This window comes from Ambystoma mexicanum, chromosome 10 (genome assembly GCF_040938575.1).
Source record: "Ambystoma mexicanum isolate Mex_15411 chromosome 10, UKY_AmexF1_1, whole genome shotgun sequence".
Taxonomy (NCBI): Eukaryota; Metazoa; Chordata; class Amphibia; order Caudata; family Ambystomatidae; genus Ambystoma; species Ambystoma mexicanum.
The window spans coordinates 159,861,456-159,867,455 of NC_090932.1; positions in this window are offsets into that span (position 1 = coordinate 159,861,456).

A 6,000-nucleotide genomic window follows, 5' to 3' on the forward strand; every position below is an offset into this window, starting at 1 on the left:
CTGTGGCGTCGCGGTCCCCCGGGCTCCGATCCTGTGCGTGCCTCTCCTCTTGCGGGGCCCGGGGGACTCGGGCCGGGCTGGAGGGTCAGCCTATCCCTCCGTGTGAGAAGAGGGGGGGGGCGCCACCAGTCCCCCTCCGGGGAGCGTCCCTCCACCAGTGATCGCCCCGCACCCCCGGGGCCTGCGGGGGCGCGATTCGTCGCCGCCGCCTTCTCGCAGCAGAGGCCTTCTCCGCTTCTGTGGCCGCCGGGCGCGGCGTCTGTGGCGTCGCGCTCCTGCAGCTCCCGAACTCCGGTTCCTTGTGGAGCTGGAAGCCCGTTCCTTCGCGTGGGGGCGTCACGGGGGTGTCCGATGCACCTGCCTTCAGTGTGCTCGGTCGGGGGAGGCTCGGGGGGGGGCTCAATCCCCAGAAAAAGGCCCGGCTCGAGCAGGAACTCCGCAATCAGGCAGCCTTTGCCTGTGCGCCCCTGGTGGCCTCTTGAATCGATCTTTAACAGAAGTTCCCTTCTCCTTTCGGAGGACAAGGTGCAGTTCGCATTTCCTAGTAGGCACACTGCTCTCTGTTTTCCGGGTCTACAGATTCACCTGTGTCTTTAGCCCTTTCAGCTAAGTCCATAATTTTAGCAATGGGGAATGCAATATCTAAAACTTTCTCTTGGCAGCCTTTCCAGGCTCAGTCCATACCTTTCCTGAGATCTCTGGAGGCCTTAGAGATATACGTGACAATTTTCGGGTCTAGCTCCGGTGTGTCTGCCACTTTTCTGGGCAAATCTGGTCTCAGACACTCCGAGCGCATCCGGAGCCTCACTTCTTTTTGAGTGGGCATGCGTAGCCTCTGGGTCATGTATGCTGCTACTTTGGTGATGGTAGCCAGGCGTTAGATCTTGCGTGTATGATTGTCTCGGGATCAAACATGTCCAAAACCTCCTCTTTGGTCTCCTCAAAATGCTTTTGTTTGCATTTCCTTTTGCCACTCCTCGACTTCAGGGAGGATTTTGAGTCGACACTACTGATTCTGGGGAGGAGTCATTGTCCCCTACGTTTTGCACCCCTGGGGAAGTGGGTAGGAGGCTTTGCCATCTGGGCCTTTTCGTCATAAGGCCATTCCCAATCAGCTGTTCCAGGACCTTCAATCTGTCCTAGATAGGACGCACCCCTTGAGAAACTGTGTCGACCAGGGAGTTCCCTAGAAACCTTTTAAAACTGAGGGTCAAGTCACTATCCTCCTCGGAAAATATCTAGTCTTGGCTTCTCACACTATCTTGATCTCTGATTCCAATTTGTTGGTGCCTGGTTGCTTGAACAGTGCAGGCTGAAAGTATGTCCTCTGTGTGAGAGAGGGGTGTTTCTCTGTTCCCTGTTACAGTGTTTTCTAGGTGCCCCTGCTGTCAAACCCAGTTGGTGGGCTGAATGAGTTCCTTGCAGTACTGCTGAGTCCTGGAACCGCACAGAGCAGTTTTTGCTTGTTGGCTGGGAGTCAAGCTTGGTCCAAGCCTCTGCAGCTCTCTTATAGGGGGTTGTAATAGGCACTCTGCCTCTGGACTGAGGTCCATTATGTTTGATATTTTTTTAAATATTAATGCTTGTAGCTCTCCTGCGTTACGGCTGCCACTGTGTCCGCTCATGGTTTACTTTGGACGAGTGTTCTCGCTCTGCGGATATTGCAGAGAGAATCTCCGGTTTAGAGTAAGGCACCTTCAAGTGTGCCTTAATGTGCACACTCAGCTCTTGCACTAGCTACTATGATCCCTGCATTCTGCGGTTTGTACAGAACTAAAATTTTGCTTGGGTGTTGAGGGGCTTTGTCATTTCTCGAGCAGAGCTGGGGGCCCTGGAGTGAGTCAGATACTCACTGGTCAGGCTGCACTGGCCTCATATCCAAAGCGCACTTACACACATAAAATTGCTTCAATTCATGCAGAGATGACAAATCGCGCTAAACAAGCAATGAATGCACTCACTATGTGGAAAATACACGTTATCACGTTACAAAATTTGTATGCCACTCAGTAAATTACGTTATAGCAAGAGGTCCATAAATGTGCTACTTATCTGTTTGGAAGAGCAGAAAGGAAGAGGAAAGGACCTGGGCAAAATATGGCTCATGGGGTATAGAGACTGGGCATAGACAAGGGTCTACCAGAGCACTAAGGCTCATGGGATGTGAAGTTTTTTCTTGGAATATTTTTTCAGTTTACAAAAAAACAAAAATGTTGGGGTAACATATTAGTGTGGTAAGACCTTGACAGAGCGCCCTCTTGCGTTAGTCTAACCCTGACCCTAGTGTCCAAGTACAATAGTTTAACAAAATACAAGTGTGTTATCTATTCCCCATGCTACCAATTTGTCCCAGAGGCGAGATCATATTACACTGTCAAAGGCAGCACTGTAATTTACAAATCATAGGTACAGTGTGATGTCAGGATATTTGTGAGTGTCCAATATGAGTGTCTGAAGAATTCAGAAGGAATGGGAGGCGTTAAAACCCTTTCTGAAGCCAGACTGATGCGGGCCAAGTAATTTTTCTCTTTCAGCCCAGTTGTTCAACATCTGTAATACTAGGCCCCAAACATTTCAAGCTCCTGTCTAACATAGCTAATAGTCTAAAACAGGAAGGGTCAGCTCGCAATCACTATTTAAAAACGGGGACCAAGATTGAATATTGCCAAGATTGTGGGACCACCCCGGTCTCGCAAATACATAAGAAAAGCTTTTTCAACAAAACAGCCCAAAATAGGGGGGCTTTCTTCATCACTGCATTAAAAAGGACATCCGGGCCAACAGCTTGAGAGGTATTGTAGTTCAATATCATTCCCTCCAAGTCCACTTTGGCCACATGATGCATACAGTGGTTTTGGTCATGGGGATAAGTGGAAGGTCGCCGCTCGGTTCCTAAAGCAAAAATAAAGGCCAGAGGTGTATCTACCCCAGTCTGTCTCTGCAACACAGCAAACTTCATATGCCTCAGTGTTAGTTCGAAAGGCGCCCAACATATGCCAACATGTCTTGGAATTGTGAAGGAATCCAAGTGCAAAGAAGTTGCTATCTCGCAGAAGTACAGCTAATTATATGGCCCTTTAGCCATGTCTGGTATTGATTTTTTTTAGGGTTTTAGTTGTTTACTGCATTCCCCTGGCAATTTATCCAGGATCTACTTAATGTGTTTAACCACGGACCTGAGAGTTCTTTTCTTAGCTGCAATTAAAGCATCATAGTGGGCATCAAAGGAGGCACCCTGCTTAGAGGATGTGATACGTTTGGTCAGTTGTTTATGGCCTCTGGGCAAAAAACATCCATTAGCAGCCCCATATCCCAATTACATCTGTCCAGGACAGATGATGGAAGCTCTTCCCTAGTCAGTGCTCGATGGAAACTGTCGATGTTGGCCGTAGACCAAAGTAATCTATTGCCTGATGAATTGACCTGAGGATTATTCCTAAGGTACACCCTGGGTTTAATATCGGCTTTTTTAAATGTGGCATGATCACTCATGTTAACTAATTTGGTAGAAGTTGAGGGGCCAGATTTCGAATAGCCTTGTTTACGAATATAAAATCAATTCTACTATGGCTTACCCCATTGAACCATCTAACATTTACTAGGGGAGATTTGGCGGACAACAGACTCGGATCGAAAGCCGAGAGACCCTCTCACCACTCCCTTGCTTGCTTGTTTGTAGCAGTCCCCATACGGCCTCCTGCAGGCACCCAAACTCTACCGAGCAATCCACATTAAAGTCACCTGTAAATATGATGCCCCCGGCTTTGTCCTGTCCAGCCATTCACACAAAGTATTGTGAACCAAAGTATCGTGCACACAATCAATACGTGTAATAATAATAGCGCCACTGGGAGGGTCATAAAGTGTAGCCCCCCCTTTGCAGAGAAGTCTGAAATATGGACTGCCAGAAAGTTTTTCTCATCCCTTACAACATGGAAAGGTGGTAAAGAATGTTCACGTTCTAAGACCATTACAGAGACCACCTTTAGGGCGTCCCGAAGAGGTAGGGGGAGGAAGGCAGAAGAACAAAGAAAAACCATTCAGAGAAAAGGGGGACGTGAGCCACGTTTCCTGAAGGCAAAATACGTGAGATGACAATAATTCCTTCGTACCCTTGGGATTAATCAGGAATGAGACATGTCCACGAGTGTTCTAAGAGAGTAATGTAAAAAGGTCATATACGAGTTCCTGAGTTCAGTTCACTTGAGGGACATGTACCCATGCTCCAATCATTCTGTCCTTAGGTGGAATAGACCCTTGATTGTAGATCTCATTCTGAGTTGATGCATGGGTTGGACGGGCAGGACCCTCCGGTAAAATATGTGGCCTAGGAAACTGGTTGAGGGCAGAGTGGAAACTATTAATATCAAAACCCAAGTCATCGAGCGAGGAAGCATTTTTACAGATACAGTCCACAATCGTGGAGCAGGCCAGTTTATCCAATACCCAGTTTGTGGGACTGTGATAACGGGGCAGCTCTAAGAACACAATGTCCTCAGAGGTAAGGCCTCTTAAGTCAGGGATAAACTGCAGCAAGGGGTGCAACCATGTTTGGTTCAAGAAGGGACTAGTCATAGCAGGTTCTCGTTCCACAATCTTGATTGACTTTGAACCAGCTTTATTCCGGCAATTATCTGTATGTATCTTCTCATTTGCCCTGTGTCTACTGCCAGATTTCACACATGTGTGCCATGCAACTAGGAGTGAGTTAGAGGGGTCCTCATGGGTCAGTTTGGTCAGCGGCAGAGAGGCGGCGGGTTTGCTAGCTTTCGTATTAAGTACATTGGTCTGGACCTCATTATTGCAATTTGTTGAATCACCCATCATATCTTTAACTCCAGTGATAGTAAAGGGGTGACCCTGATCTACCCTTAGAGCATTAGGGGCCCGCTTTCCAACGGAAGGTCCATGTAGTGTCACCTGGCGGGTAACAACATTGGGTAAGATGTTGACAGCTAGATAGTTATCAGCTATAGAAGGTGTCAGGAGTGGATCTGGCAACTGTCAGAAGATGGATGGCAGAGCTGTCACTTTGACAGGAGTTTCCCCATTGTTTAAGGGAGGAGGGATGCATAGCCGACCCCCTGACTTCATCCTGCACCTCTTTTTCTTCTTGGGAGAGACCCCTGTGTTGGCCAGAATTGACTGTTCCACATCAATGTCATCTAAGGCTTGCTTTCTTTAGGCCACTGCCACCCTCAACTGGGGGCCCTGCAAGGTCACATGGTGGGGAGGCACTTTTTTGTTGGAAAGCAAGGATACCTCAATTTCCAGGCCAAGTCTCTTCTCGACAGGTACAATGTCGACAGAGTCCCTAGCAGGACAAGCCACTGCTTTGGTGATCTTAAGGTGGGCTTCCGTAGTTTCGTGGATCTGTTGCACCATATACTTAATCGATAGGTGATCCTCTGCCAATTTAGAACGGAGAGAGTGTGTCCAGTTTAGCCAAGAAAGTATCTTAAGGGGAGACTATCACAGCCAAAGCACCCCCCCTTATTGCATTTTGGATTAATCTCCTGGCCGAATTCTGAATCCTCCTCTTCGCTCACCGAATAGTAGGAAAATTCCGGTCTACTTGTTGTTCCAGGTTGGGAGTATAAAATAGATTAGAGTTCCCAGTGATAATTTGGCTACATTCGTTGGGTGCCATTGAAAGCCACTTCAAGTTAAGGCAATGGGCTTCATCACGACCCAGGCGGTAAGTTACCGCCTGGGCCGTGACTTTACCACCATGGCGTAAACTACGTTTACGCCATGGTGGTTGGCGGACTTACCGCCCCATTCGGACCTTGGCGGCACGGTAAGTCCCCAATCCCCATTTACCCTTCCCCATTCCCATTTTTGCCCCATAGGGCATAATGGGAGTGGGGAAGGCGTTAATTACGCCACCGTAAATTACGGTGGCGTAATTAACTCCATGGTCCCTTAGCGCCATGGATTTTAACACCTGCTAAAAGCAGGTGTTAAATTCGCCATGGCGCTAAGGGACCTCGTACTCAG